The 20,581-nt window shown below is 44.7% G+C and overlaps 1 long non-coding RNA gene across 1 annotated transcript; it reads right to left on the reverse strand.

Annotated features, from left to right (window-relative positions):
- Positions 1–1,910: 1,910 nt before the first annotated feature.
- On the reverse strand, positions 1,911–9,360 carry LOC143787645 (uncharacterized). The gene is made up of 2 exons (XR_013218419.1): positions 3,246–9,360; positions 1,911–2,924 (listed from the first exon to the last, which is right to left on the reverse strand). It is a non-coding gene; the product is annotated as an uncharacterized LOC143787645 (long non-coding RNA).
- Positions 9,361–20,581: the final 11,221 nt, after the last annotated feature.

The following is a 20,581-nucleotide window of genomic DNA, read 5'->3' on the forward strand; positions in this document are numbered from 1 at the left end:
TAGAGTGTAGCGTGTAGCGTGTAGGGTGTAGGGTGTAGAGTGTAGGGTGTAGCGTGTAGCGTGTAGCGTGTAGGTAGTAGGGTGTAGGGTGTAGCGTGTAGGGTGTAGGGTGTAGAGTGTAGGGTTTAGCGTGTAGCGTGTAGCATGTAGCGTGTAGCGTGTAGGGTGTAGGGTGTAGAGGGTAGGGTGTAGCATGTAGGGTGTAGGGTGTAGCGTGTAGGGTGTAGATTATAGAGTGTAGGGTGTAATGTGCACATTTTTCCCCATTTCCCCACTGGGTCAAAACTTCTGTTAGAATGATGCGTTTTCCTGCTATTTCCAATGGCCTACAAGCATAAGTGAAGCAGTGAGCAGCAGTCTCTATTAGTGTAAGAGATAACGGAAAACATTTCACATTTTTCCCCATTTCCCCATTGGGTCCTATACTAATAGAAACTGCTGCTCACCGCTTCACTTATGCTTGTAAGCCATTGGAAAGAGCAGGAAAACGCAAAAAATTTCAACCTCTGATCATTGTAAAAGAAGTTATGACCCAATGGGGAAAAATGTGAAATGTTTTCTGTTATCTCCTATACTAATAGAGACTAGGGTTGAGCGAAACGGGTCGATCATTTTCAAAAGTCGCCGACTTTTGGCTAAGTCGGCGTCTCATGAAACCCGATCCGACCCCTGTGCTTGTCGGCCATGCGGTACGCGACTTTCGCGCCAAAGTCGCGTTTCAATGACGCGAAAAGCGCCATTTCTCAGCCAATGAAGGTGAACGCAGAGTGTGGGCAGCGTGATGACATAGGTCCTGGTCCCCACCATCTTAGAGAAGGGCATTGCAGTGATTGGCTTGCTGTCTGCGGCGTCACAGGGGCTATAAAGGGGCGTTCCCGCCGACCGCCATCTTACTGCTGCTGATCTGAGCTTAGGGAGAGGTTGCTGCCGCTTCGTCAGAAGCAGGGAGAGCGTTAGGCAGGGTCCACTAACCACCAAACCGCTTGTGCTGCAGCGATTTCCACTGTCCAACACCACCTTCGGTGTGCAGGGACAGTGGAAGCTATTTTTTTTTTTTTTTTCCCTCAGCGCTGTAGCTCATTGGGCTGCCCTAGAAGGCTCCCTGATAGCTGTATTCCTGTGTGTACGCCACTGTGGAAACCAACTGCTTTTTTCAAAGCACATATCCTCTTGTTCCTTCCTTTCTGCACAGCTATCTTTTTTGTTTGTCCACACTTTTTATTTAATTTGTGCATCAGTCCACTCCTATTGCTGCCTGCCATACCTGGCTGAGATTACTGCAGGGGAGATAGTAATTGTAGGACAGTCCCTGTTTTTTTTTTTTGTTTTTTTTTGTGGGAGATTAAGATTGGCATTTCTGCTAGAGTGCCATCCCTGTGTGTGCCATCTCTCACTGAGTGGGCCATAGAAAGCCTATTTATTTTTTCCTTCATTTGTGTTCTAAAATCTACCTCAACACAAAAACACTACATCAATCAGTGGGAGAAAAATATTGGCCTCAGTCAGGGCTTGTGTGCCACTGCTGTGTGTGCTATCTCTCATTCAGTGGGCTATAGAAAGCCTATTTATTTATTTATTTTTTTTTAAATATTATTTGGTTTCTAAAGTCTCCCTGAAAAAAAAAAATACCTAAAAAAACAGTGGGAGAGTAATATTGCCCTTTCAGCTTGTGTGCCAGTCTTGACTCCTGGGTGTGCCACCTCTGTCCCTCTCATTCAGTGGGCCATAGAAAGCCTCGTTTTTTTTTTTTTTTTTTTAATATTATTTGGTTTCTAAAGTCTCCCTGAAAATAAAAAAAAAATACATAAAAAAACAGTGGGAGAGTAATATTGCCCTTTCAGCTTGTGTGCCAGTCTTGACTCCTGGGTGTGCCACCTCTGTCCCTCTCATTCAGTGGGCCATAGAAAGCCTTGTTTTTTTGTTTTTTTTTTAATATTATTTGGTTTCTAAAGTCTCCCTGAAAATAAAAAAAAAAATACATAAAAAAACAGTGGGAGAGTAATATTGCCCTTTCAGCTTGTGTGCCAGTCTTGACTCCTGGGTGTGCCACCTCTGTCCCTCTCATTCAGTGGGCCATAGAAAGCCTTGTTTTTTTGTTTTTTTTTTTAATATTATTTGGTTTCTAAAGTCTCCCTGAAAATAAAAAAAAAAATACATAAAAAAACAGTGGGAGAGTAATATTGCCCTTTCAGCTTGTGTGCCAGTCTTGACTCCTGGGTGTGCCACCTCTGTCCCTCTCATTCAGTGGGCCATAGAAAGCCTTGTTTTTTGGTTTTTTTTTTAATATTATTTGGTTTCTAAAGTCTCCCTGAAAATAAAAAAAAAAATACATAAAAAAAACAGTGGGAGAGTAATATTGCCATTTCAGCTTGTGTGCCAGTCTTGACTCCTGGGTGTGCCACCTCTGTCCCTCTCATTCAGTGGGCCATAGAAAGCCTTTTTTTTTTTTTTTTTTTTTTAATATTATTTGGTTTCTAAAGTCTCCCTGAAAATAAAAAAAAAAATACATAAAAAAACAGTGGGAGAGTAATATTGCCCTTTCAGCTTGTGTGCCAGTCTTGACTCCTGGGTGTGCCACCTCTGTCCCTCTCATTCAGTGGGCCATAGAAAGCCTTGTTTTTTTTTTTTTTTTAATATTATTTGGTTTCTAAAGTCTCCCTGAAAATAAAAAAAAATACATAAAAAAACAGTGGGAGAGTAATATTGCCCTTTCAGCTTGTGTGCCAGTCTTGACTCCTGGGTGTGCCACCTCTGTCCCTCTCATTCAGTGGGCCATAGAAAGCCTTGTTTTTTTTTGTTTTTTTTTAATATTATTTGGTTTCTAAAGTCTCCCTGAAAATAAAAAAAAAATACATAAAAAAACAGTGGGAGAGTAATATTGCCCTTTCAGCTTGTGTGCCAGTCTTGACTCCTGGGTGTGCCACCTCTCTCTCTAATTGTGGGCCATAGAAAGCCTTTTTATTTTTTTCCTTCATTTGTGTTTTAAAATCAGCCTCAACACAAAAACACTACATCAATCAGTGGGAGAAAAATATTGGCCTCAGTCAGGGCTTGTGTGCCACTCCTGTGCGTGCCATCTCTCATTCAGTGGGCCATAGAAAGCCTTGTTTTTTTTTTGTTTTTTTTTATATTATTTGGTTTCTAAAGTCTCCCTGAAAATAAAAAAAAAAATACATAAAAAAACAGTGGGAGAGTAATATTGCCCTTTCAGCTCGTGTGCCAGTCTTGACTCCTGGGTGTGCCACCTCTGTCCCTCTCATTCAGTGGGCCATAGAAAGCCTTGTTTTTTGTTTTTTTTTAATATTATTTGGTTTCTAAAGTCTCCCTGAAAATAAAAAAAAAAAAACATAAAAAAACAGTGGGAGAGTAATATTGCCCTTTCAGCTTGTGTGCCAGTCTTGACTCCTGGGTGTGCCACCTCTGTCCCTCTCATTCAGTGGGCCATAGAAAGCCTTGTTTTTTTGTTTTTTTTTTAATATTATTTGGTTTCTAAAGTCTCCCTGAAAATAAAAAAAAAAATACATAAAAAAACAGTGGGAGAGTAATATTGCCCTTTCAGCTTGTGTGCCAGTCTTGACTCCTGGGTGTGCCACCTCTGTCCCTCTCATTCAGTGGGCCATAGAAAGCCTTGTTTTTTGGTTTTTTTTTTTATATTATTTGGTTTCTAAAGTCTCCCTGAAAATAAAAAAAAAAAATACATAAAAAAACAGTGGGAGAGTAATATTGCCCTTTCAGCTTGTGTGCCAGTCTTGACTCCTGGGTGTGCCACCTCTGTCCCTCTCATTCAGTGGGCCATAGAAAGCCTTGTTTTTTTTTTTTTTTTTAATATTATTTGGTTTCTAAAGTCTCCCTGAAAATAAAAAAAAAAATACCTAAAAAAACAGTGGGAGAGTAATATTGCCCTTTCAGCTTGTGTGCCAGTCTTGACTCCTGGGTGTGCCACCTCTGTCCCTCTCATTCAGTGGGCCATAGAAAGCCTTGTTTGTTTTTTTTTTTTTAAATATTATTTGGTTTCTAAAGTCTCCCTGAAAATAAAAAAAAAAATACATAAAAAAACAGTGGGAGAGTAATATTGCCCTTTCAGCTTGTGTGCCAGTCTTGACTCCTGGGTGTGCCACCTCTGTCCCTCTCATTCAGTGGGCCATAGAAAGCCTTGTTTTTTTGTTTTTTTTTAATATTATTTGGTTTCTAAAGTCTCCCTGAAAATAAAAAAAAAAATACATAAAAAAACAGTGGGAGAGTAATATTGCCCTTTCAGCTTGTGTGCCAGTCTTGACTCCTGGGTGTGCCACCTCTGTCCCTCTCATTCAGTGGGCCATAGAAAGCCTTGTTTTTTTGTTTTTTTTTAAATATTATTTGGTTTCTAAAGTCTCCCTGAAAATAAAAAAAAAAATACATAAAAAAACAGTGGGAGAGTAATATTGCCCTTTCAGCTTGTGTGCCAGTCTTGACTCCTGGGTGTGCCACCTCTGTCCCTCTCATTCAGTGGGCCATAGAAAGCCTTGTTTTTTGGTTTTTTTTTAATATTATTTGGTTTCTAAAGTCTCCCTGAAAATAAAAAAAAAAATACATAAAAAAACAGTGGGAGAGTAATATTGCCATTTCAGCTTGTGTGCCAGTCTTGACTCCTGGGTGTGCCACCTCTGTCCCTCTCATTCAGTGGGCCATAGAAAGCCTTGTTTTTTTTTTTTTTTTTAATATTATTTGGTTTCTAAAGTCTCCCTGAAAATAAAAAAAAAAATACATAAAAAAACAGTGGGAGAGTAATATTGCCCTTTCAGCTTGTGTGCCAGTCTTGACTCCTGGGTGTGCCACCTCTGTCCCTCTCATTCAGTGGGCCATAGAAAGCCTTGTTTTTTGTTTTTTTTTAATATTATTTGGTTTCTAAAGTCTCCCTGAAAATAAAAAAAAAAATACATAAAAAAACAGTGGGAGAGTAATATTGCCCTTTCAGCTTGTGTGCCAGTCTTGACTCCTGGGTGTGCCACCTCTGTCCCTCTCATTCAGTGGGCCATAGAAAGCCTTGTTTTTTTTTGTTTTTTTTTAATATTATTTGGTTTCTAAAGTCTCCCTGAAAATAAAAAAAAAATACATAAAAATACAGTGGGAGAGTAATATTGCCCTTTCAGCTTGTGTGCCAGTCTTGACTCCTTGGTGTGCCACCTCTCTCTCTAATTGTGGGCCATAGAAAGCCTTTTTATTTTTTTCCTTCATTTGTGTTTTAAAATCAACCTCAACACAAAAACACTACATCAATCAGTGGGAGAAAAATATTGGCCTCAGTCAGGGCTTGTGTGCCACTCCTGTGCGTGCCATCTCTCATTCAGTGGGCCATAGAAAGCCTTGTTTTTTTGTTTTTTTTTAATATTATTTGGTTTCTAAAGTCTCCCTGAAAATAAAAAAAAAAATACATAAAAAAACAGTGGGAGAGTAATATTGCCCTTTCAGCTTGTGTGCCAGTCTTGACTCCTGGGTGTGCCACCTCTGTCCCTCTCATTCAGTGGGCCATAGAAAGCCTTGTTTTTTTTGTTTTTTTTTTATATTATTTGGTTTCTAAAGTCTCCCTGAAAATAAAAAAAAAAAAAACATAAAAAAACAGTGGGAGAGTAATATTGCCCTTTCAGCTTGTGTGCCAGTCTTGACTCCTGGGTGTGCCACCTCTGTCCCTCTCATTCAGTGGGCCATAGAAAGCCTTGTTTTTTTGTTTTTTTTTTAATATTATTTGGTTTCTAAAGTCTCCCTGAAAATAAAAAAAAAAATACATAAAAAAACAGTGGGAGAGTAATATTGCCCTTTCAGCTTGTGTGCCAGTCTTGACTCCTGGGTGTGCCACCTCTGTCCCTCTCATTCAGTGGGCCATAGAAAGCCTTGTTTTTTGGTTTTTTTTTTAATATTATTTGGTTTCTAAAGTCTCCCTGAAAATAAAAAAAAAAATACATAAAAAAACAGTGGGAGAGTAATATTGCCCTTTCAGCTTGTGTGCCAGTCTTGACTCCTGGGTGTGCCACCTCTGTCCCTCTCATTCAGTGGGCCATAGAAAGCCTTGTTTTTTTTTTTTTTTTTAATATTATTTGGTTTCTAAAGTCTCCCTGAAAATAAAAAAAAAAATACATAAAAAAACAGTGGGAGAGTAATATTGCCCTTTCAGCTTGTGTGCCAGTCTTGACTCCTGGGTGTGCCACCTCTGTCCCTCTCATTCAGTGGGCCATAGAAAGCCTTGTTTTTTTGTTTTTTTTTATATTATTTGGTTTCTAAAGTCTCCCTGAAAATAAAAAAAAAAATACATAAAAAAACAGTGGGAGAGTAATATTGCCCTTTCAGCTTGTGTGCCAGTCTTGACTCCTGGGTGTGCCACCTCTGTCCCTCTCATTCAGTGGGCCATAGAAAGCCTTGTTTTTTTTTTTTTTTTTTAATATTATTTGGTTTCTAAAGTCTCCCTGAAAATAAAAAAAAAATACATAAAAAAACAGTGGGAGAGTAATATTGCCCTTTCAGCTTGTGTGCCAGTCTTGACTCCTGGGTGTGCCACCTCTGTCCCTCTCATTCAGTGGGCCATAGAAAGCCTTGTTTTTTTTTGTTTTTTTTTAATATTATTTGGTTTCTAAAGTCTCCCTGAAAATAAAAAAAAAATACATAAAAATACAGTGGGAGAGTAATATTGCCCTTTCAGCTTGTGTGCCAGTCTTGACTCCTTGGTGTGCCACCTCTCTCTCTAATTGTGGGCCATAGAAAGCCTTTTTATTTTTTTCCTTCATTTGTGTTTTAAAATCAACCTCAACACAAAAACACTACATCAATCAGTGGGAGAAAAATATTGGCCTCAGTCAGGGCTTGTGTGCCACTCCTGTGCGTGCCATCTCTCATTCAGTGGGCCATAGAAAGCCTTGTTTTTTTGTTTTTTTTTAATATTATTTGGTTTCTAAAGTCTCCCTGAAAATAAAAAAAAAAATACATAAAAAAACAGTGGGAGAGTAATATTGCCCTTTCAGCTTGTGTGCCAGTCTTGACTCCTGGGTGTGCCACCTCTGTCCCTCTCATTCAGTGGGCCATAGAAAGCCTTGTTTTTTTTGTTTTTTTTTTATATTATTTGGTTTCTAAAGTCTCCCTGAAAATAAAAAAAAAAAAAACATAAAAAAACAGTGGGAGAGTAATATTGCCCTTTCAGCTTGTGTGCCAGTCTTGACTCCTGGGTGTGCCACCTCTGTCCCTCTCATTCAGTGGGCCATAGAAAGCCTTGTTTTTTTGTTTTTTTTTTAATATTATTTGGTTTCTAAAGTCTCCCTGAAAATAAAAAAAAAAATACATAAAAAAACAGTGGGAGAGTAATATTGCCCTTTCAGCTTGTGTGCCAGTCTTGACTCCTGGGTGTGCCACCTCTGTCCCTCTCATTCAGTGGGCCATAGAAAGCCTTGTTTTTTGGTTTTTTTTTTAATATTATTTGGTTTCTAAAGTCTCCCTGAAAATAAAAAAAAAAATACATAAAAAAACAGTGGGAGAGTAATATTGCCCTTTCAGCTTGTGTGCCAGTCTTGACTCCTGGGTGTGCCACCTCTGTCCCTCTCATTCAGTGGGCCATAGAAAGCCTTGTTTTTTTTTTTTTTTTAATATTATTTGGTTTCTAAAGTCTCCCTGAAAATAAAAAAAAAAATACATAAAAAAACAGTGGGAGAGTAATATTGCCCTTTCAGCTTGTGTGCCAGTCTTGACTCCTGGGTGTGCCACCTCTGTCCCTCTCATTCAGTGGGCCATAGAAAGCCTTGTTTTTTTGTTTTTTTTTATATTATTTGGTTTCTAAAGTCTCCCTGAAAATAAAAAAAAAAATACATAAAAAAACAGTGGGAGAGTAATATTGCCCTTTCAGCTTGTGTGCCAGTCTTGACTCCTGGGTGTGCCACCTCTGTCCCTCTCATTCAGTGGGCCATAGAAAGCCTTGTTTTTTTTTTTTTTTTTTAATATTATTTGGTTTCTAAAGTCTCCCTGAAAATAAAAAAAAAATACATAAAAAAACAGTGGGAGAGTAATATTGCCCTTTCAGCTTGTGTGCCAGTCTTGACTCCTGGGTGTGCCACCTCTGTCCCTCTCATTCAGTGGGCCATAGAAAGCCTTGTTTTTTGGTTTTTTTTTTAATATTATTTGGTTTCTAAAGTCTCCCTGAAAATAAAAAAAAAAATACATAAAAAAACAGTGGGAGAGTAATATTGCCCTTTCAGCTTGTGTGCCAGTCTTGACTCCTGGGTGTGCCACCTCTCTCTCTAATTGTGGGCCATAGAAAGCCTTTTTATTTTTTTCCTTCATTTGTGTTTTAAAATCAACCTCAACACAAAAACACTACATCAATCAGTAGGAGAAAAATATTGGCCTCAGTCAGGGCTTGTGTGCCACTCCTGTGCGTGCCATCTCTCATTCAGTGGGCCATAGAAAGCCTTGTTTTTTTGTTTTTTTTTAATATTATTTGGTTTCTAAAGTCTCCCAGAGAAAAAAAAATAAATAAATTAGGTGGGAGATTAATATTGACATTAGTGCTTGAGTGACAGTCCTGCGTGTGTGTCATCTCTGTGATTTGGTGCCACAGAAAACAGAGTGTGTAACATTGTGCCTGATTTTCCTTGTGGTCTCACCAACCTGTTAAGGGATATTGAAATCATACTGAAGTTATAGCTCACCGTGTAAGTTGTTTGACAGCAACAAATAAAGTTACTTTGGTTACGATTTTTAAACAATGAGGAAGTCTGGTGCAAGAGGTCGTCGTGGGCGTTCATTGTCAGCTGGTAATGATGGTAGTGGTAGTGGAGCATCAGGTGGTCGTGGGGATAAAAATATTCCACCTAAGTCTGGAGCTGTGGAGCCAGTTTCGTCGTCAGGCTACACAAGGCCTCGAACGCTCTCTTTTCTGGGAGTAGGAAAACCGCTTTTAAAGGCGGAGCAGCAACAGCAAGTTTTGGCTTACATTGCAGACTCAGCCTCTAACTCTTTTGCCTCCTCTTCAGAAACTGGTAAATGTACAAGCAGCGCGTCGCTTGTGGATGTTCACGGTCAGGGACAAGTCGCTTCCTTGTCCTCCTCAGCAAAAACTACAACAAGAGAGAAGGATGCAGCAGGCGACACAACGGGTCACTCCATGGAGCTCTTTACACATACCGTCCCTGGCTTAGAAAGTGAAACATTTAACAGGCCATGCCCATTACAAGTAGATTCTGACATGGAGTGCACTGATGCACAGCCACAGCCAGAGTACTATGCTGCTCCTTTGACTCAGACCACCACATTGCCCTCTCAGGGTACAGATCCACAATCAGACCCTGATGAGACTATGTTGCCCCGCCACGAACGCTATACCACCGACCGACACAGTGACACAGACGAAGTTGCACACGAGCTCGAAGAGGAGGTAATAGATGACCCAGTTATTGACCCCGATTGGCAGCCATTGGGGGAACAGGGTGCAGGCGGCAGTAGTTCAGAAGCGGAGGTGGAGGAGGGGCCGCAGCAGGCATCAACATCGCAACAGGTTCCATCTGCCGGGCCCGTATCTGGCCCAAAACGCGTGTCAAAGCCAAAACCTGTTGGAGGACAGCGTGGCCATCCGGTTAAAGCTCAGTCTGCAATCCCTGAAAAGGGATCCGAGTCTAGGAAGAGTGCAGTCTGGCATTTTTTTAAACAACATCCAACTGATCAGCGCAAAGTCATCTGTCAAAAATGTTCAACTAGCTTAAGCAGAGGTCAGAATCTGAAAAGTCTAAATACTAGTTGCATGCATAGACACTTAACCACCATGCATTTTCAAGCCTGGACTAACTACCAAACGTCCCTTAAGGTTGTAGCACCCTCGGCAAATGAAGCTAATCAGCAACGCAACATCCCTTCCGTCACTGTAAGGCCACCATTTTCCGCACCACCGGCAGTATCTGTGCAGGTTTCTTTGCCAGCCAAAAGCAGTCAGGGTCAGGGAATCACCAGTTTAGTAGGAGGAAATATTGCATCTAGGGCACCGGCGGAAACAATACCGTCTCCAACCGTCTCTCAGTCTGCCATGTACACCGGCACACCCGAAAGTTCCACGATCTCCTGCTCTCCAGTCCAGCTCACCCTACATGAGACTCTGGTTAGAAAAAGGAAGTACTTATCCTCGCATCCGCGTACACAGGGTTTTAACGCCCACATAGCTAGACTAATCTCGTTAGAGATGATGCCCTACCGTTTAGTTGAAAGCGAAGCTTTTAAAGCCCTGATGGAGTACGCTGAACCACGATACGAGCTACCTAGTCGACACTTTTTTTCCAGAAAAGCCATCCCAGCCCTGCACCAGCATGTTAAACAGCGCATCGTCCATGCACTTAGGCAATCTGTGAGTACAAAGGTGCACCTGACTACAGATGCATGGACCAGTAGGCATGGCCAGGGACGTTATGTGTCCATCACGGCACACTGGGTGAATGTGGTGGATGCAGGGTCCACAGGCGACATCAATTTAGGGACAGTTGTGCCTAGCCCACGGTCTAGGAAACAGTTGGCTGTAGGCGTTCGCACCCCCTCCTCCTCCTCCTCGTCCTCCTGCAGAAGCTACAGCTCTTCCACAGAACGCAGTCGGCCAACCACTCCATCGGCAGATGACACTGTTGCACACCAGTTGTCCCATTATGGGCCAGCTACTGCCAAGCGTCAGCAGGCTGTATTGGCTATGAAGTGTTTGGGCGACAACAGACACACCGCGGAAGTTCTGTCCGAGTTCTTGCAACAAGAAACGCAGTCGTGGCTGGGCACAGTAGATCTTGAGGCAGGCAAGGTAGTGAGTGATAACGGAAGGAATTTCATGGCTGCCATCTCCCTTTCCCAACTGAAACACATTCCTTGCCTGGCTCACACCTTAAACCTGGTGGTGCAGTGCTTATTGAAAACTTATCCTGGGTTCTCCGACCTGCTCCTCAAAGTGCGTGCACTTTGCTCACATATCCGACGTTCGCCTGTACACGCCAGCCGTATGCAGACCTATCAGCGGTCTTTGAACCTTCCCCAGCATCGCCTAATCATAGACGTTGCAACAAGGTGGAACTCAACACTGCACATGCTTCAGAGACTGTGCGAACAGAGGCGTGCTGTTATTTATTTGTGGGAGGATACACGGGCAGGCAGTAGGATGGCAGACATGGAGTTGTCAGGTGTGCAGTGGTCGAAGATACAAGACATGTGTCAAGTCCTTCAGTGTTTTGAGGAATGCACACGGCTGGTTAGTGCAGACAACGCCGTAATAAGCATGAGCATCCCCCTAATGCGTCTGCTGATGCAAAGTTTGACGCACATAAAGGAGCAGGCGTCTGCACCAGAGGAAGAGGGAAGCCTTGATGACAGTCAGCCATTGTCTGGTCAGGGCAGTGTACAGGACGAGGTAGCGGGCGAAGAGGAGGTGGAGGACGAGGAGGATGATGGGGATGAGTATATTTTTAATGCGGAAACTTTCACGGGGGCACAGGAAATTGGTTGCGTGTCACGGCCGGGTTCTGGTTTTCTGAGGGACACAAGTGACGTAGATTTGCCTGCAACTGCCCCTCAACCAATCACAACCGGAGATTTGACAAGTGGAACTTTGGCCCACATGGCGGATTATGCCTTACGTATCCTACAAAGGGACACACGCATTACGAAAATGATGAACGATGACGATTACTGGTTGGCCTGCCTCCTTGATCCACGCTATAAAGGCAAATTGCAAAATATTATGCCACATGAGAACTTGGAACTAATATTAGCAACCAAACAATCAACTCTTGTTGACCGTTTGCTTCAGGCATTCCCAGCACACAGCGCACGTGATCGTTCTCACACGAGCTCCAGGGGGCAGCAGACTAGGAGTGTTAGGGGTGCACACATCAGAAGAGGGGTTTTCTGACCAGGTTGTGGAGTGATTTTGCTATGACCGCAGACAGGACAGGTACTGCTGCATCAATTGAAAGTGACAGGAGACAACATTTGTCCAGTATGGTTACTAACTATTTTTCATCCCTTATCGATGTTCTCCCTCAACCGTCATTCCCATTTGATTACTGGGCCTCCAAATTAGACACCTGGCCAGAATTGGCAGAATATGCATTGCAGGAGCTTGCTTGCCCGGCAGCAAGTGTCCTATCAGAAAGAGTATTCAGTGCTGCAGGGTCAATATTAACCGAAAAAAGCACTCGTCTGGCTACCCAAAATGTTGACGATCTAACATTCATTAAAATGAACCACAACTGGATTTCAAAATCTTTTGCCCCACCTTGCCCGGCCGACACCTAGCTTTCCTATGAAAAGCTCTTGCCTGTGAATTACTTTTCTAATGTCTAATTTGCTGCAGCAGATTGTACAGCATACGACATGTTTACACCTCCCTAAATGGCCAAACTCCCCACACGGGGCCGTGGTATCGCGACTTGGCGCAAGCACCCGTGAGACTGCTGTTTGTCTGAAGAGGTGGGTGTGCTCGCTTTTGGTTGACGGCATTGCTACTGGGTCCCTCATAGTACAATGTAGTGTCTCTGGCGGTGGTGGTGCGCACCCAACGTCAGACACACCGTTGTAACATGAGTGGCCCTGGGGCGGTCCCGCCGGCCTCAAGAGAGTTCCCCCCTACCCCAGCTCAAACTGGGCTCTACCACGTGCAAAATTATGTCGCACAGCTCCACCAATCTTTAGTCTATTCGCTGACATCATTCAATGTCTGGCACTGACAATACAAATTTGTAGACATCTATGATGCAACTTAAAGTAGTCTGTGTCTGTGTCCTATATTGGCACCATTAAATAGTTACTGCCAAATTACTATGTCAGAAACTCAGCAGATGAGCCCACCCCTGTACCTAAGTATGCCACCTTTTTTTTTGTTTTGGTTGTTTTGCGAGACATTAACATCTATTTATATTTTGGGAGTACTGGGACAGACACTCCTTGCACTACTCCTCCACTCACCACCAAGCTGCCTGTGTATCCATGTAACCGCTGTAAAACTGCCATGAGCCTATTGTTTGTTATTTTAGGCCTTTGATAGCCTGTCTGCGGTCCCTACTCCTCCACTGACCACCAAGCTGCCTGCCCGTGTATCCATGTAACCGCTGTAAAACTGCCATGAGCCTATTGTTTGTTATTTTAGGCCTTAGAAGCCTGTCTGCGGTCCCTCCTTCCACTAGGCCTCCACTGACCAGACCACTGCTGCCCGTGTACCCCTGGAACCAATTTTAAAGTGCCTACAGCCAGCCCATTTTATTGTGTTAGGCCTTCGAAGCCTGTCTGCGGTCCATACTTTAAATACTCCTCCACTCACCACCAAGCTGCCTGCCCGTGTATCCATGTAACCGCTGTAAAACTGCCATGAGCCTATTGTTTGTTATTTTAGGCCTTTGAAGCCTTTCTGCGCTCCCTCCTTCCACTAGTCCTCCACTGACCAGACCACTGCTGCCCGTGTACCCCTGGAACCAATTTTAAAGTGCCTACAGCCAGCCCATTTTATTATGTTAGGCCTTCGAAGCCTGTCTGCGGTCCCTCCTTCCACTAGTCCTCCACTGACCAGACCACTGCTGCCCGTGTACCCCTGGAATTAATTTTAAAGTGCCTACAGCCAGCCCATTTTATTATGTTAGGCCTTCGAAGCCTTTCTGCGCTCCCTCCTTCCACTAGGCCTCCACTGACCAGACCACTGCTGCCCGTGTACCCCTGGAACCAATTATAAAGTGCCTACAGCCAGCCCATTTTATTATGTTAGGCCTTTGAAGCCTGTCTGCGGTCCCTACTTTAAATACTCCTCCACTCACCACCAAGCTGCCTGCCCGTGTATCCATGTAACCGCTGTAAAACTGCCATGAGCCTATTGTTTGTTATTTTAGGCCTTTGAAGCCTGTCTGCGGTCCCTACTTTAAATACTCCTCCACTCACCACCAAGCTGCCTGCCCGTGTATCCATGTAACCGATGTAAAACTGCCATGACTGCCTACTGTTTGTTATTTTAGGCCTTTGATAGCCTGTCTGCGGCCCCTACTTGCAATACTCCTCCACTGACCACAATGCTGCCTGGAGTGCCTGCCTGTGTATCCATGTAACCGATTTCAAACTGCCATGACTGCCTACTGTTTGTTATTTTAGGCCTTTGTGAGCCTGTCTGCGGCCCCTACTTGCAATACTCCTCCACTGACCACAATGCTGCCTGGAGTGCCTGCCTGTGTATCCATGTAACCGATTTCAAACTGCCATGACTGCCTACTGTTTGTTATTTTAGGCCTTTGATAGCCTGTCTGCGGCCCCTACTTGCAATACTCCTCCACTGACCACACCAATGCTGCCCGTGTACCCCTGGAACCTATTTAAAAGTTCATAGAGCCTAGTTATATATTTTATTTACTATTAATAAGGCCATGATGGACTACGCTGTACCACGCTACAAGCTAACCAGTCGACACTTCTTTTGCGAGAAAAGCCATCCCAACCCTCCACCAGCTTGTAGAAGACCGCATTGTCCATGCACTCTGGCAATCTGTGAGTACAAAGGTGCACCTGACAACAGACGCATGGACCTGTAGGCATGGCCACGGAAGATTACGTGTCCATTACGGCGCAATGGGTTAATGTGTTGGATGCATGGTCCACAGGGGACAGCCTACTAAGTATGTCTGCAGTCCATAATTCAAATTGTCCTCCACTGTCTAAATCGGAGCTTCCACCTTCTGGCTTTCGGCCTATAGTATCAGAAATTAAACTGCATTTGGCCTTCAACTTTGGTTACGGACTACTAACGGCTTCTGCCCCTCCCTGGTGTTGCCCTCAACTAAATAAAGCTGAGCTTCAACCTTCTGTTCCAAATTACCATTTTAAAAAATGCAATAGGCTTTTCCGGCCTACTAAAGGTGTCTGTCTGTGTGCCCCTGCATGGTGTTGTCCTCAACTAAATAAAGCTGAGCTTCAACCTTCCGGCTCTCATTAAGTGGTTTTGAAAAAACAAAATGGTGGATAGGGCCTACTAACGGCTTCTGCCCCTCCCTGGTGTTGCCCTCAACTAAATAAAGCTGAGCTTCAACCTTCCGGCTCTCATTAAGTGGTTTTGAAAAAACAAAATGGTGGATAGGGCCTACTAACGGCTTCTGCCCCTCCCTGGTGTTGCCCTCAACTAAATAAAGCTGAGCTTCAACCTTCCGGCTCTCATTAAGTGGTTTTTAAAAAACAAAATGGTGGATAGGGCCTACTAACGGCTTCTGCCCCTCCCTGGTGTTGCCCTCAACTAAATAAAGCTGAGCTTCAACCTTCCGGCTCTCATTAAGTGTTTTTTAAAAAACAAAATGGTGGTTAGGGCCTACTAACGGCTTCTGCCCCTCCCTGGTGTTGCCCTCAACTAAATAAAGCTGAGCTTCAACCTTCCGGCTCTGATTAACTGCTGTTTTTAAACAAAATGGTGGTTAGGGCCTACTAACGGCTTCTGCCCCTCCCTGGTGTTGCCCTCAACTAAATAAAGCTGAGCTTCAACCTTCCGGCTCTCATTAAGTGGTTTTTAAAAAACAAAATGGTGGATAGGGCCTACTAACGGCTTCTGCCCCTCCCTGGTGTTGCCCTCAACTAAATAAAGCTGAGCTTCAACCTTCCGGCTCTCATTAAGTGGTTTTTAAAAAACAAAATGGTGGATAGGGCCTACTAACGGCTTCTGCCCCTCCCTGGTGTTGCCCTCAACTAAATAAAGCTGAGCTTCAACCTTCCGGCTCTCATTAAGTGGTTTTTAAAAAACAAAATGGTGGATAGGGCCTACTAACGGCTTCTGCCCCTCCCTGGTGTTGCCCTCAACTAAATAAAGCTGAGCTTCAACCTTCCGGCTCTCATTAAGTGGTTTTTAAAAAACAAAATGGTGGATAGGGCCTACTAACGGCTTCTGCCCCTCCCTGGTGTTGCCCTCAACTAAATAAAGCTGAGCTTCAACCTTCCGGCTCTCATTAAGTGGTTTTGAAAAAACAAAATGGTGGATAGGGCCTACTAACGGCTTCTGCCCCTCCCTGGTGTTGCCCTCAACTAAATAAAGCTGAGCTTCAACCTTCCGGCTCTCATTAAGTGTTTTTTAAAAAACAAAATGGTGGTTAGGGCCTACTAACGGCTTCTGCCCCTCCCTGGTGTTGCCCTCAACTAAATAAAGCTGAGCTTCAACCTTCCGGCTCTCATTAAGTGTTTTTTAAAAAACAAAATGGTGGTTAGGGCCTACTAACGGCTTCTGCCCCGCCCTGGTGTTGCCCTCAACTGAATAAAGCTGAGCTTCAACCTTCTGGCTCTCATTAAGTGTTTTTTAAAAAACAAAATGGTGGTTAGGGCCTACTAACGGCTTCTGCCCCTCCCTGGTGTTGCCCTCAACTGAATAAAGCTGAGCTTCTACCTTCCGGCTCTGATTAACTGCTGTTTTTAAACAAAATGGTGGTTAGGGCCTACTAACGGCTTCTGCCCCTCCCTGGTGTTGCCCTCAACTAAATAAAGCTGAGCTTCAACCTTCCGGCTCTCATTAAGTGTTTTTTAAAAAACAAAATGGTGGTTAGGGCCTACTAACGGCTTCTGCCCCTCCCTGGTGTTGCCCTCAACTAAATAAAGCTGAGCTTCAACCTTCCGGCTCTGATTAACTGCTGTTTTTAAACAAAATGGTGGTTAGGGCCTACTAACGGCTTCTGCCCCTCCCTGGTGTTGCCCTCAACTAAATAAAGCTGAGCTTCAACCTTCCGGCTCTCATTAAGTGGTTTTTAAAAAACAAAATGGTGGATAGGGCCTACTAACGGCTTCTGCCCCTCCCTGGTGTTGCCCTCAACTAAATAAAGCTGAGCTTCAACCTTCCGGCTCTCATTAAGTGGTTTTTAAAAAACAAAATGGTGGATAGGGCCTACTAACGGCTTCTGCCCCTCCCTGGTGTTGCCCTCAACTAAATAAAGCTGAGCTTCAACCTTCCGGCTCTCATTAAGTGGTTTTTAAAAAACAAAATGGTGGATAGGGCCTACTAACGGCTTCTGCCCCTCCCTGGTGTTGCCCTCAACTAAATAAAGCTGAGCTTCAACCTTCCGGCTCTCATTAAGTGGTTTTTAAAAAACAAAATGGTGGATAGGGCCTACTAACGGCTTCTGCCCCTCCCTGGTGTTGCCCTCAACTAAATAAAGCTGAGCTTCAACCTTCCGGCTCTCATTAAGTGGTTTTGAAAAAACAAAATGGTGGATAGGGCCTACTAACGGCTTCTGCCCCTCCCTGGTGTTGCCCTCAACTAAATAAAGCTGAGCTTCAACCTTCCGGCTCTCATTAAGTGTTTTTTAAAAAACAAAATGGTGGTTAGGGCCTACTAACGGCTTCTGCCCCTCCCTGGTGTTGCCCTCAACTAAATAAAGCTGAGCTTCAACCTTCCGGCTCTCATTAAGTGTTTTTTAAAAAACAAAATGGTGGTTAGGGCCTACTAACGGCTTCTGCCCCGCCCTGGTGTTGCCCTCAACTGAATAAAGCTGAGCTTCAACCTTCTGGCTCTCATTAAGTGTTTTTTAAAAAACAAAATGGTGGTTAGGGCCTACTAACGGCTTCTGCCCCTCCCTGGTGTTGCCCTCAACTGAATAAAGCTGAGCTTCTACCTTCCGGCTCTGATTAACTGCTGTTTTTAAACAAAATGGTGGTTAGGGCCTACTAACGGCTTCTGCCCCTCCCTGGTGTTGCCCTCAACTAAATAAAGCTGAGCTTCAACCTTCCGGCTCTCATTAAGTGGTTTTGAAAAAACAAAATGGTGGATAGGGCCTACTAACGGCTTCTGCCCCTCCCTGGTGTTGCCCACAACTAAATAAAGCTGAGCTTCAACCTTCTGCTCCAAATTACCATTTTAAAAAATGCAATAGGCTTTTCCGGCCTACTAAAGGTGTCTGTCTGTGTGCCCCTGCCTGGTGTTGTCCTCAACTAAATAAAGCTGAGCTTCAACCTTCCGGCTCTCATTAAGTGGTTTTGAAAAAACAAAATGGTGGTTAGGGCCTACTAACGGCTTCTGCCCCTCCCTGGTGTTGTCCTCAACTGAACAAAGCTGAGCTTCCACATTCTGCCTTTCGCCCTATACTATCAGATATTAAACTGCATTTGGCCTACTAGTGTGGTTAGGCCCTTGAAACAGTGTCTGCTGCTCTTGGGTTTGCTACTCCACTGAACAAAGCAATGCCGCCTGTTTAGTCCTGTTACCAATTTTGAACTGCATTTAGCCTACTTTATTCTTTGGCCCTATATCTGTTTCCTCCTCATCCTGCCCATTGCCCAGCCACTGCTAAATGAGTCTGCTGGTACATTGACCTAGACCACTACATTCCCCTTGTACTCTACACAGCCAGAATCTGACCCTGCTGAAAGTAAGGTTCCCCTTCCCGCATGTTATACCACCTTACACAGGGACAAAGAGGAAGGTGCAGATGAAAGTGCAGGTTCCTTCATCAGGTGGGGGGGCATACTCGTTGGCGACGTCACTGGCACAGGGCCCCTCAGAGTACACAAAAGTGTCGCTGCTGGTGGGAGGCGCCCCCGCCATGCAAACACACCGCCGTACTTTGAGGGGCCCTGTGCCAGTGCCAATGCGAACGAGTGGGCCCCCCCCTGCTTGCTCAGGATCACAGCACTTGCAACGTTTAAATACTTACCTTTCCCTGCAACACCGCCGTGACGTAGTCCGCATTTCCTGGGCCCACGAAAAACTTGAGCCAGCCCTACTCCCCCCACAACTTTTGCCAAATGACCCCCAATTCCCTATGCCCAACTATTATTATAAAGTTAATTACGATTGGCAAGCTTCAGAAACAAGAATGGATGTTTTTGGCATTAAAATGGGCACTGTAGGTGTTTTCCTGGCCTCCACTCACTGCCGACTATGCTTCCCCATTGACTTGCATTGGGTTTCGTGTTTCGGTCGATCCCCGACTTTTAGCGATAATCGGCCGAATGCACTCGACTCGACTCTGGACAAAATCGGGTTTCCCAAAACCCTACTCGATCTTAAAAAAATGAAAGTCGCTCAACCCTAATAGAGACTGCTGCTCACTGCTTCACTTATGCTTGTAGGCCATTGGAAAGAGCTACACCCTACACTCTACACGCTACACGCTACACTCTACACCCTACAGGCTACACTCTACACGCTACACCCTTCACTCTACACCCTACACGCTACACGCTACATGCTACACTCTACACTCTACACCCTACATGCTACACGCTACACGCTACATGCTACACGCTACACCCTACACTCTACACCCTACACCCTACACGCTACACACTACACGCTACACTCTACACCCTACTCCCTACAGGCTACACTCTACACTCTACACCCTACACCCTACACGCTACACGCTACACGCTACACTCTACAACCTACACTCTACACCATACACCCTACACTCTACGTTCTACACCCTACACGCTACACGCTACACCCTACACGCTACACTCTACGCGCTACACGCTACACTCTACACGCTACACCCTACACGCTACATTCTACACGCTTCACGCTACACTCTACACCCTACACGCTACACCCTACACTCTACACCCTACACCCTACACGCTACATGATACACGCTACACGCTAAACTCTACACCCTAAACGCTACACGCTACACCCTACACACTACACCCTACACACTACACGCTACACGCTACATGCTACACTCCACACTCTACACCCTACACGCTACACGCTACACGCTACACTCTACACCCTACACCCTACACCCTACACGCTACACCCTACACGCTACACCCTACACCCTACTCCCTACACGCTACACGCTACACCCTACACTCTACACCCTACACCCTACACGCTACACACTACACGCTACACTCTACACCCTACTCCCTACACGCTACACTCTACACTCTACACCCTACACCCTACACGCTACACGCTACACGCTACACTCTACAACCTACACTCTACACCATACACCCTACACTCTACGTTCTACACCCTACACGCTACACCCTACACCCTACAGCTACACTCTACGCGCTACACGCTACACTCTACACGCTACACCCTACACGCTACATTCCACACGCTTCACGCTACACTCTACACCCTACACGCTACACCCTACACTCTACACCCTACACCCTACACGCTACATGATACACGCTACACGCTAAACTCTACACCCTACACGCTACACGCTACACCCTACACACTACACCCTACACACTACACGCTACACGCTACATGCTACACTCTACACTCTACACCCTACACGCTACACGCTACACGCTACACTCTACACCCTACACCCTACACCCTACACGCTACACGCTACACGCTACACCCTACACACTACACCCTACACACTACACGCTACACGCTACATGCTACACTCTACACTCTACACCCTACACGCTACACGCTACACGCTACACTCTACACCCTACACCCTACACCCTACACGCTACACCCTACACGCTACACCCTACACCCTACTCCCTACACGCTACACGCTACACCCTACACTCTACACCCTACACCCTACACGCTACACGCTACACTCTACACGCTACACGCTACACTCTACACCCTACACGCTACACTCTACACCCTACACGC

This window comes from Ranitomeya variabilis, chromosome 8 (genome assembly GCF_051348905.1).
Source record: "Ranitomeya variabilis isolate aRanVar5 chromosome 8, aRanVar5.hap1, whole genome shotgun sequence".
NCBI lineage: Eukaryota > Metazoa > Chordata > Amphibia > Anura > Dendrobatidae > Ranitomeya > Ranitomeya variabilis.